Genomic DNA, 12,487 nt, shown 5'->3' on the forward strand with positions numbered 1-12,487 from the left:
ATTTGCTCTTCTCAGTGTTTTCTTTAGTTTTATGATTTAACATTGTATGTTTTTCCCTCCTAGAAACTATTGGCTCTGGGTGGCAAAGGTGGTTCACTGTGGACTGTGAAGTTTTATGACAGTTCTATCAATATCTTAAAGTATGAGTGATTGATGATTTTTCTTCTTCTCATCCCCATCTTCAAAAAATATTTTCTTTCATTATTGAATTTCTTCTCTGTTTATGTCAAGGCATTTGCTGGCAGTCCTTTTCCTTTCTCTCTCTTTTTCTTAACATTTCTAATGCTCACCCTTGAATTTTTTTAGTCCCATTATACACTTGGTCTATTCCCAGATTGTCTCTTCCTCTTTTTCCTTAATCTTTCTAAATCTAAATCGCTAAAAACTATCTTGCTCCACTCCAGTTTATATTGTCTCTTGCTCTAACAGTGACATTTTTGGAATGGTTTTATTCTTAATGTAATTTCCAGGAAAAGATTCATCCAGAGCAATTAAGTCCAGGGACCTGTCATGCTGAAGCCCTCATTGATCTTCTCCTTGTTAGATTGATGACTTACTTCAGTACCTCAAGGAGTTGCGCTGTCATCAGTGTAGATGCTCCCGTGACTGATGCAGATTGCATTCTCTTAATGCATTAGTTAGTTGATGATCTTCATGAGTTCCTGTGGCTAAAAAACTCATCGCTTTTTGGCCAACTTTTAAATTAACCACTCTCACCAATGAACCTCCCCAGTTCATGGTAAAGTCCAAACACCAAGGCATTTCCAGTTTTGACAGTATCATCCAGAGCTTGTACTCTGCAGAGATTCCTTTTATTAAATTAGATTTATCTTCACAACACCATGGAGCATAGGAATTATATTATCATGGTGACTTTATGAACTCAATACAAAGCTGTGGTAAGCTAGTATTTCTTTCAGAGTCAGGTCTATAAGTCAATTCCTCTGCATCCTTTTCTCTTAGTGGAAATAGCTCCTTAAGCAACTATTATTGCTGATACCTAACCTAAGAATGTGCAAGTTGACTTACTCATGTAGAAACTTCTACTAGACATTACAAGAAAATGAGGCAAAAACAAACAAGACTTTAACAACAATAATGCTCAAGGAATCACTCAATGTATAAAACATCTTTTGAAATGCCTGCTATGTACCAGAAAATGTGTTAGATTCTGAGAACATGAAAACAAAAATTAAACAGCCCTTGTCTCCAAGAAGCTTCTGTTCTTTTTTAACTTGTAGTATTCCTTTAACAGGTTTCTACCTGAACATTGCTTGGATTTCTTATGCTGGTAAAAAGGTGCATACAATCTAGGAAGAAATGAGGAGGAAAAAGAGAAAAGAAAGGTATGAGAAGATACCAGCACATTGTTTAAAGTTCTTACCAATATAATTGCAACTCAATAATCTAGTCTTATTTTATATAAGTCCTCCTCATTTATTTCATATATAATTCAACTGGCCTATTTACTGTTCCTTGTATTAAGGCATATATATATATAATGTTCAAATGTGTTTTAATTGCATATGATGCATTTATATTATCACACATTGATTGTATGACTGATCAAGTCACTTTATTTTTCAATACTCCAGACAATTCTCTAAGAATGTAAATTGCATGGGCAAATAAATGGCACAGTGGATAGAGCACCGGCTCTGAAGTCAGAAGGACCCGAGTTCAAACCTGGCTTCAAACACTTAATACTTCCTAGCTGGGTGACCCTGGGTAAGTCATTTAACCCCAATTGCCTCAGGGGGGAAAAAAAGAATTTAAACTACCAGACAAGTGCTGACCTATATTAGTAGAGAACTACTAAACTAGAAGTTTCCCATACCAATGAAATCATAGGAATAATCCAAAAGAAATGTATGTTTTGTATTTACTTGTGTATACTTCCCCATAGTAGAATGAAAGTTCATTGAACTCAAGAACTATTTCAGTGTTGTCTTTATATTTCTAAGACCTAGAACTATTCCTGGTTCAGTGGGCATTTTTGAAATATCTTTTGAATTTAACAATAAATACAAAATGGAAATAGAAGCAAAACACTTATCTTAACAATAGCACTTTTTTGTTTTTTTATTTTACTTACTAAAACTTTTATTCAAATACAAAAAGCAAAGCTTTTTTTATCTACTTACACAATAGTTCTTTGAGTATAAAAGACCTTACTAACAAAATTTGAGCAACTTTTTATAGATCGTATATGACTAGATTCCATCAAATACAAAATGATGGTGATGGGGTGATGATGACGATTATGAACAACTTGGCAAAAAGAAGAGGGATTAACCTTGAGATAGGAAAGTCTAGATAACATTATACCACATCCCTGGAAAGTTTTAATATTACATGACCCATTGTTTAAGAATTGTAAGATGAAATTTAATTGTAATCAATACAAATTTTCACTCTTCAATACTAAAGTCAACTTTACAAAAATAGGATCTGTTGTTGTTGTTGTTGTTGATAGTTCCATGTGTCAAGTCCACTATGTCAGTCAAGAAAGAAAAATTGTTCCAAGTTAAAGGCTATAATAAAGAAAGAATAAATGTTCAAACTGGTTACTATGTTTTAGGAGGTGATAAAGTGGTGAGCATCCAGAAAAGGGCAATATGATTCTTCTTGTAGGTAATGTTGTTTGGTAGAGAATTGCCCATTTCACTGAAGACCTTTGTGATAAATGAATTAAGAAACTGCTATTTTCCTACTTTATATTGCATTGCAGTGATACAATAGAAGCTCAATTATAATGAGAGATACTTATTTGATTATGTAAACAGCCAGTATAATATGGCTCTCTCCAGGCCCCCATTATACACACACACACACACACACACACACACACACAGATATGCACACCATTTATTATTGAAATTCATATTCAGGGCTTTAAAATTTGCAAATATATCAATGACAAAGCCATATCAGGATAAACGTTCAACATGTTTGGAAGATTAAAAGAATTATCATAAGATTATAGACTTTGTGCTGAAAGAGACCTTAGAGATAACATAGTCTAATTCAATCACTTTACAGATGAAGACATTGAGGCACAGAGATGTTAAATGATCAAGGTCACAAAGCTAGAAAGTCTCTGAAGTAGTATTTTCAAGTGTTCCTAACTCAACTTAATTCCTCCATCAAATGTTTCTTTTCAAACCAGTCAGTATTTACTGAAAATGAAAAGATGCTATTTACTTTTAAAAATTAAACATAGGGTAGAGTCGATGACAAAGTACAAGCAGCAACTCCACTGAATTTCCAACATTCTAATTGAGACAGCTTTAAAATAATACCTCAAATTGATGTTGTAGTGACAGTCAATGAGAGGTCAGAATGAGACAGTTTTTCCAGCACTAGATAACTTAGAAGGCCAGTAGGAAAGGTCTATGATAAGCATTGGACAGGCTTGGAGTACATATGAACACAACACCATCAGTAGGTCACAGAGGCAGCTGTGATAGTAGCAGCAATGGTTTGGTAATTCACAATCCAGAGTTAATATTGGGATCAAACAACTTGTCAAAAATAAATTACAAGGGATCTTTTACTGGCACTAGATGCAGGGCTCTGTGGCACAGTCTATACACAGTTTTAGGTGACAGTTCCAGGATAAAGAAGAGCATTACTGCTTGTGGTCAAAAGCCTTTGTCATATTTCCAGGGTAGAGAAGAATGCTTATGATACCTCATTAGGAAGCATAGATCTTAGTCAGAGTCTGAAGACTGAGAGAGTACTAGCACTAATGACTGCAGGAGAGCAAGGTATATTCCTGGGTAAAGACCAGAGTATATCAAGAGAGCAGTGACCATACCACTCTTTGGGTCATAATACCTTGGGAATATTGAAAATTGAAAAATTAACTAACCAAAATTAATTATGAAAATAGCAGTGCAAAAACTCTGGAAACATGGAATATGCCATTTCAACCTTGGGAGTAGAGACCAACTTTAACATAAAGGTAAAAGTAAAGAAATAGAATGGGAAAATAAGCAAACAACAACAGCAAAAAGAATCTGACCTAAAATTTACTATAGTGATAAGGAAGATCAAGATACAAACTCAGAAGAAGATATCAATATTAAAACAGATATAAGATAAGCAAAGCCTTAAAGAAAAAAGTAAATTGAACATAAGCACAACAAGAATTCTTAGAAGAGCTTAAGAAGGATTTTAAAAGTTTAATAAAAGAGGTAGAGAAAAAATAAATGAGAGTGATGCAAGAAAACTATGAAAAGAGTCAAAATTTTGTTTAGAAGGCACAGAAATATTAAAGAAAAAATAATACTTTAAAAGTAGAATTTGTGTAATGGTACAAAAAAGACATAAAAATTCACTGAAGAAAATAATTCCTTAAAAGTTAGAATTGGTCAGGTGGAAGTTAATGATTCCATAAGACAAGAAGAAACAATAAAACAAAAGCAAAAGAATGAAGAAATATAAGAAGTTGTGAAATATCAGAAAAACAACTGACCTGAAAAATAAATCAAGGAGAAATAATTTAAGATTTATCAGACTACCTGAAATAAAAGAGACTAGATATTATATTTCAATAAACTGCTGAGGAAAATGATCATCAGAAGACCAAATAAAAATTGAAAGAATCTGTGAATCACCTCTTAAAAGAAATCTCAAAAATCAAAGCTTCTAGAAATAACATAGCCAAATTTCTGAGCTCAAGAAGAAAATGTTGCAAGAAGCCAGAGAGAAATAATTCGTACATTGTGGAGCCACAGTTAGGATCACATAAGATTTAGCAGACAAACCCAGATTATATGAACACAATTACAAAATCATTTTCCTATAAATAAAAATAGATCTAAACAATTAGAGATATGTTAATTCCTATAAATAAAAATAGGTCTAAACAATTAGAGATATGTTAATTGAGCCAATATAATAAAAATGACAGTCTTACTTAAACCAATTTACTTATTTGTTGCCATACCAACCAAACTAGCAAAATTTATTTTGTACAGATAGAAAAATAATAAAATTCATCTGAAAGAACAAAAGATCAAGAACATCAAGGTAATCCATGAAAAAAAATAAAAAGAAGGCAGCCTAACTACCAGATTTCAAACTGTCCTATAAAACAATAATAACAAAAATAATCTAGTACTGGCTAATAAATAGAGGGCTGAATCAGTAGAATAAATTAGATACATAATTCACAGAATCAGTAGAATAAATTAGATACATAATTCACAGATTTGCAATATACACGGACTACAGTAATTTAATATTTGATAAAACCATAGATCCATGCTTTTGGGAAAATATTCACCATATGAATAAAATTGCAGGAAAAAACCAGAAAGTAGTTTGGCAGAAACTGGGTACAGACCAATGCTTGCACCATATACCAAGATAAGCTCAAAGTGAGTAGATAATTTAGATATAAACAGTGATATCCCAAGCAAATCAGGGAAGCATAGAAATTTTACCTGTCAGATATGTTGATTAGGGAAGAAAGTTTGATTAAAAAGAGAAGTAAAGTGGATATTTTGTATGGATTTTTATTACATGCAAAGATAGTATTCTGTAGAGGGTTACAGACCGTGGGGGAACTCTGAGTGAGGTATAAGACCCTTGAGCCCAGAAAGAACCTGCTAACAATGTGTAGTTCAGCTCCCCATCTCCACTAAGAGCTCTCAGCCTTCCTGAGAAGTCAGCGGACAGTAACAACCTGTATTGTGATTGAAGTAGAGTAATACCAGATGGCAACTAAATACAATGCCAATTTGTTTATGTGGTTCCATGTGCACAGTATATACTGGGTGCATGCCCAGTGTTGTTTTTGTTACATAAGGATATGAGGCTTTAAAAAGAGGAAAGTCTTGGAATAAACAGACTATTTTTCCACCATCCTCAGGAGTCTCTCCTCATTACTTCTCCAGTAGGATGGTATATTTTAATCACCCCAGTGTTGGGGCTCTAGAAAGCAATGGCATGTTTTGTCACCCCAACTTGGGGACTCTAAAAAGCAAGACACAACTGTTTTCATCATTAATCTTGCAAAACCTTGTGTTCCAAATTTTTCTCTCTCCCTCTCCTACCCTCCCTTAGACAGCAAGCAATCCAATATACATTAAACATGTGCAATTCTTCTAAATATGTTTCCATATTTGTCATGCTGTGCAGAAAAAAATCATATCAAAAGAGAAGAAAATATGAGAAAGAAAAAACAAACAAACAAACAAAACAACAAAAAGGTGAAAATACTGTGCTATGATCCATATTCAGTCTTCATAGTTCTCTTTCTGGATGCACAAAACTCTTTCCACCAGAAGTCCATTGCAATCGCCTTGAATTGTCTCATTGTTAAAAAGAGCAAGTCACAGATGATCATCACATAGTCTTGTTGTTACTGTGCACAATGTTCTCTTAGTTCTGCTTGCTTCACTCAGTAACAATTCATGTTAGTCTTTCCAGGCTTTTCTGGAATCAGCCTGCTGATCATTTCATATAGAACAATAATATTCCATTGCATTCATATACCATAATTTATTCATCCATTCTGTAACTGATGGGCATCTCCTCAATTTCCAGTTCCTTGCTACTACAAAAAAGGTTGCTGTAAACGTTTTTGTACATGTAGGTTCTTTGCTCTTTTTTATGATTTTTTTTTTTTTTTTGGATACAGTCCTGATGGAGACACTCAGTTTTATAGCCCTTTGGGTTTAGATCCAACTTGCTCTCCAGAACGGTTGGATCAGTTCAGAACTCCACTAACAATATATTAGTTTTTCCACATCTGCTTCAGTCCTTATCATAATCTTTTCCTGTCACCTTAGCCAATATGAAAGGTGTGAAATGGTATTTCAGAGTTGTCTTAATTTGAATTTCTCTAATCAACATTGATTTCAAGCATTTTTTTATATGATTAGAAATGGCTTTAATTTCTTCATCTAAAAATTATCTCTTCTTATTTTTGACCACTTATTAGTTGGGGAATAGCTTGCATTATTATAAATTGTCGTTAATTTAAGTTGCCTACATTTTAGAAATAAGCCCTTTTTTAGACACTGAACAAAAACGTTTTCCTGAGCTTTCTGCTTCCCTTCTAAACTAGACTGCATTGGTTTTGTTTGTACAAACCCTTTTTCTAGTTTAATGTAATTAAAACTATACATTTTGCATTTCATAATGTTCTCTAGTTCTTTGTCCACAAATTCCTCCCTTCTCCACAGATCTAAGAGGTTGATGATCTCTTCTCCTAATTTGCTCATAGTATCACCCTTTATGTCTATTTAGACATAAATAATCATAGACATGAACTTATTTTGATCTTTTCTTGGTATAGGGTGTTAGATGCTAGTCAATAACTAGTTTCTCGCCATACTATTTTCCAATTTTCCCAGCAATTTTTGTCAAATAGTGAGTTCTTATCAAAGAAGCTGGATTCCTTGGGTTTACCAAACACTAGATTACTATTTAAAAAGGAAAAAAAAAATTAAGGTCTGGTTATTTACCATTTCAATAGTCTATGGAAAATATTTCTATTTATTTCAAATACCTATATAGTTCTAAATATGAATAGATAAGCAACTGATTTTCCATGAACAATAGGATACTTTTGGTCTTATTTTAAGCGAACAAGAATGGTTAATTAACTAGTCTAATGACAACACATTGAAACAAGTTTTGAACCTGAAAATCCTTTTGTTTTGATTGCAGATGAATAAAAAGTTCTCTATTCCAACACATTTTATTATTTGTAACATCTTATTTGTACAAAATGAGATTTTCTGTGATAGCCATTATAAACATTGATCTAAATTAGTGGTTGAAAAAGGATTATTAGTAGAAAGATGGCTGATGAATCAATGTTTTGAGAAATTTCACATTAACATTTAAGTCTGTCAGATATTTTGAGGTCATTATTTTAGAAGGCATAAATGTAAATAAATAATCTTATCAATACTACATTGTTATTTCCTACATTTTACCATTTCTTTGTATGCTATAAAATCTTAAAAATCACTTATGTTTTCTGAAGATAATGTGAGCTAAGGACATTTGCTGTGTAGATTGTCTTATGAAAAGTGCAGAAGAGGGATAACTTTATTGTAGTTGTTGAGGGAGAAAAAGATAATATCACATAAAGTTTGAAAACAATTGACAATGTTTCTTTGTATGTTCAAGAAATGAAGTCATAATTAGTTGGTTTATATAACAAGAATTGCCTCTATCCAAATCTATTTGAGGACTTAAAAAGACAGAGGCTTGAATAGGGAAATAGCATGTTCAAACCTGCTCTTCATGAAGAGATGCCATGGGATCATTTGGTAAAATTTTATCATTTCCCCCCCTTGTCACTATAACAAAAACAGAAAGGTGAAGGATAGAGTAGAAAGAAACTTTAGATTTGAAATTAAATTATTTATGTTGAAATCTGTTTCAACACCTATTACCTGTAAGGTTTTGGAAAAATCACTTAACCTTTCTAGGCTTCAATTTCTTGACTTTTAAAATGAGAATTTTGGCCTAAATAAATGATCCTTATGATCTTTTCCATCTCTAAATCTACCAATGATCATATGTTCCCAGGGCTTCCTGTTGTTCTGTACCCAGTGAATTTTAGAATAGCATAACCTAGAATAGTTTTTGTAGTAACACAACACCATTATGCTAAAGATCTGATTATCCTTTGTCCTTCCTCCCTTATCCCAACAAAATAACGTGTCTGGTCACATATGCTTAATTCTACAATACTTCTTAAGGATGTGTCTTTCTTGTGTTGTGAAATGAAAACTTTGTGCACTGAAATTCACCTTAACATTTCAAGGCACTGAAGAATTCCCATGAACCTCTCTGGTTTCATTTCCACCTTCTCTTTTCTCAACTCAAATGCTCTAGATGATTCAATTGTTTCCTGCTCCCTCTCTACTCTTTACATCTTATTTCATATTACTTCTTATGAGTGGAGCAACTTGTTACTGTGTTAAGTGCTCTTTTGTTATCCCTAAAAATGTTTCCTAAGAACCTTAGAAGTACCTCAATGTCTTAAGACATCCTCACACTTTTGCCAGTAAGAAGAGGACTGCCATAAAACTGAAAGGAAATACCAAGTAGCAACTTTGTTTCAAAGAAGAAAGTAGTTTTAATTGTTGATGAAAGCAGTAAAGATGAAAAATGGAGTAAGTTTTTTTTTTTTTAAACCTATGTCCCAGAGTCCTATCCAAAGACTCTGGGTTTACAGGGAGCAGGGCAGATGCTTAATGTTTGACATATAGAGCCTCAACTTTTTGCCTTTCTCTTTGGGTTATCATCCATACCCTCTCCAAAATGAAGTTTAGGTTTAGCTTGTGGTTAGATTTCCCCAAATGTGGATAATGAAGTCTGTGAATGTTTAATATGGAAATCAGGTGAAATGTTGGGTGAAGGGCCAAGTTGTTTCCTGGGAAGATACTTTCCAGACATAATTGTGTCTTTTTTATAGTGGCAAGTGTATATTAAACTGATATTATAGTGTTAATTTCTTTTTTCTCAACAATATTTTATTTTTCCAATTACATGTAAAATTAGTTTTCAACACTCATTTTTGTAAGATTTTTGAGTTCCAACTTTTTTACTCCCTCTCTCTCTTACCTCCCCCTTCCCCAAGACAGCAACAATCTGATACAGGTTCCAAATGTATAATAATATGTATTAATTTCTTCAAATATATGATTACCACAGCTTTGGGCCCAAGAGAGTGTGTATGTAACTTAGTCTCATGGCTTGAGACAGAACCCTAGGGATACATAACCATGTGTTTTCTGAGGAGGGAACTTATATGATGATATCTCTGCTAGAGGACTATTGACCTGGCAATTATGATGACAAGAGAAGTTGGGAGCAAATAGACCTCTAAAGAATTGGCTGTAATCACAGGGTTTGACCTTTTTTAAAAACAAGATTGTGAAGGAAAGGTGAGGGGAAGAAATTATTTCTGAGCTCTTGACATTCAGGTCTAGATCCATATAATCTCTGTTGATACACCTTGCTAGAGATAGACTAAGATTTTTATCCCAGGAGCCCCAAGAAAGCAGGGACAACCAGACCACTGGCCTTGCTTCAAGACTGTTTCCCAAAGTCATCATTGAGAGGACTAATTATGGTAGAGAAAGGGCCTGCCAAATTTGATAACATCCACCCAAACTAATGACCAAATGCCACCAATGGACAGGCAAGTCTTTTTTTTTTTTTTTTTAATTGAAGTTGTTTGTTTGTTTGTTTTTAAACATATGCAAAGATAATTTTTCAACTTTGACCCTTGAAAAACCTTTTGTTCCAATTTTGCCCCTCTTCTTCCCTCTCCCCTCCCTTACATAGCATGTAATCCAATATATGTTAAACATAGTAAAAATATATATATGTTAAATCCAATATAGGCATACATATTTATACAATTTTCTTGCTGCACAAAAAGTAATCATTTTAAAAAGGAAAAAAAAAAAGGAGAAAGAAAATAAAATTCAAACAAACTACAACCAAAAGAGTGAAAATACTATGTTGTGATCCATATTCAGTTCCCATAATCTTCTCTCTGGCTATTGAGAGCTCTCATCATCACAAAGTCATTGGAATAGACCTGAATAATCTCATTGTTGATAAGAGCCACATCCATCAGAATTGATCATTGTATAATCTTGTTGCTGCCATGTACAATGATCTCCCGGGTTCTGTTCATTTTAACTTAGCGTCAGTTCATGTAAGTCTCACTAGGCCTTTCTGAAATCATCCTGCTGATCGTTTCTTATAGAATAATAATATCCCTATTCATATACGATAACGTATTCAGCCATTCTCCAACTAATGGGCATCCACTCAGTTTCCAGTTCCTTGTCACTACAAAAAAGGCTACCATAAGATAGTCATTCTTAACCTGAGGTTCATGGAAAGATTTCATGTGGTCTGGAAAAATGAATAGGACAAAATTATGCCTTTATTTTTTTATTAAAGCTTTTTATTTACAAAGCATATACATGTATAATTTTTTAACATTAACCCTTGCAAAACCTTCTGTTCCAAATTTCCTCTCCTTCCCCCTCACTCCTTTCCCTAGATGGCAGGTAGGTTAATACATTAAATATGTTAAAATATTTATTAAATCCAATATATGTATACATATTTATACAGTTATCTTGCTGCACAAGAAAAATCTCATCAAGAAGGAAGGAAAAAAAACTGTGAAAGAAAACAAAATGCAAGCAAACAACAAAAGAGAGAGTAAGAATATTAAAAATCCTGCCTTTATTTTCGTTAACCTCTAAATGTCTTGTAGTTGTATTTATATAGTTCCTTACTTTACCTTGACAGGTAGACTCCCAAATATTTCATATGATCAACAGTTATTTTAAATGTAATTTCTCTTTGTATCTCTTGCTGCTAAACTTTTTTGGTAATATGTAAAAATGCTGATGATTTGTGTGGATTTATTTTGTTTCCTACAATTTTGCTAAAGTTGTGAATTGTTTCTAGTAGATTTTTTAAATGATTCTCTAGGGTTCTCTAAGTATAACAGCATGTCATGTGCAAAGAATGATAGTTTGGTTTCCTCATTACTTACTCTAATTCTTTAATCTCTTTTTCTTCTCTTATTGCCAAAGCTAATATTTCTAATACAATATTGAATAGTAATGGTGATAGTGGTCAAACTTGTTTCACCCCTGATCTTGTTGGCAATGTTTGTAGTTTATTACCATTACATATGATGGTTTTAAATAGATGTTACTGACTATTTTAAGAAAAAGTCCATTTATTCCTGTATTCTTTAGTGTTTTTTAATAGGAATGGATTTTATCAAATGCTTTTTCTGCCTCTATTGAGACAATCATATGGTTTTTGTTAGTTTGGTAATTCATATAGTCAGTTATACTAATAGTTTTCCTCATATTGAACCAGCCTTGCATTCCTGATATTAATCCTACTTGGTCATGTTGTAGTATCCTGGGGATAATTTTCTATGGTTTCTTTGCTAATATTTTATTTAAGATTTTTCCATCAATATTCATCAGGGAAATTTGTTTATAATTTTCTTTCTCTGTTTTTACCCTATCTGGTTTAGGTATCAGCACTATATCTGTGTCATAAAAAGAATTTGGTAGGACTTTTTCTTTCCCTATTTTTTCAAATAGTTTGTTTAGTATTGGAATTGATTGTTCTTTAAATGTTTGGTAGAATTCACATGTAAATCATACATGTAAGTCTTAAGAATAATAGTTACCCTAGCCCTTGAATGTCCTTTCTGTCTTCAGCAACCCTCCACATCTATCATCCAGGGAAGCAACTTTTGAGGTCAATGCTTCTGCAAGTACTGCAGCACCCACCTCTCCAACTCTACTGCTATTTGTTTTATGGCTGTAATCTAAGGACCTTGGTGCCTTTTCATATGATTAGCTGCTGAAACCACCTATATGTGTTGTCTTATCCATTAGAATGTGAGATATTAGAGAGCAAGGATTTTCTTCCTGTTCAACATGATCTCAAGATT

At 33.1% G+C, this 12,487-nt stretch overlaps 1 long non-coding RNA gene across 1 annotated transcript; it reads left to right on the forward strand.

The window, feature by feature from the left end:
* Positions 1 to 1,253: 1,253 nt before the first annotated feature.
* LOC141541405 (uncharacterized) lies at positions 1,254 to 11,222 on the forward strand. Its single transcript, XR_012481780.1, has 3 exons — positions 1,254 to 1,346; positions 1,596 to 1,728; positions 11,134 to 11,222. It is a non-coding gene; the product is annotated as an uncharacterized LOC141541405 (long non-coding RNA).
* Positions 11,223 to 12,487: the final 1,265 nt, after the last annotated feature.

This window comes from Sminthopsis crassicaudata, chromosome 4, assembly GCF_048593235.1.
Source record: "Sminthopsis crassicaudata isolate SCR6 chromosome 4, ASM4859323v1, whole genome shotgun sequence".
In the NCBI taxonomy this organism is placed as follows: Eukaryota; Metazoa; Chordata; class Mammalia; order Dasyuromorphia; family Dasyuridae; genus Sminthopsis; species Sminthopsis crassicaudata.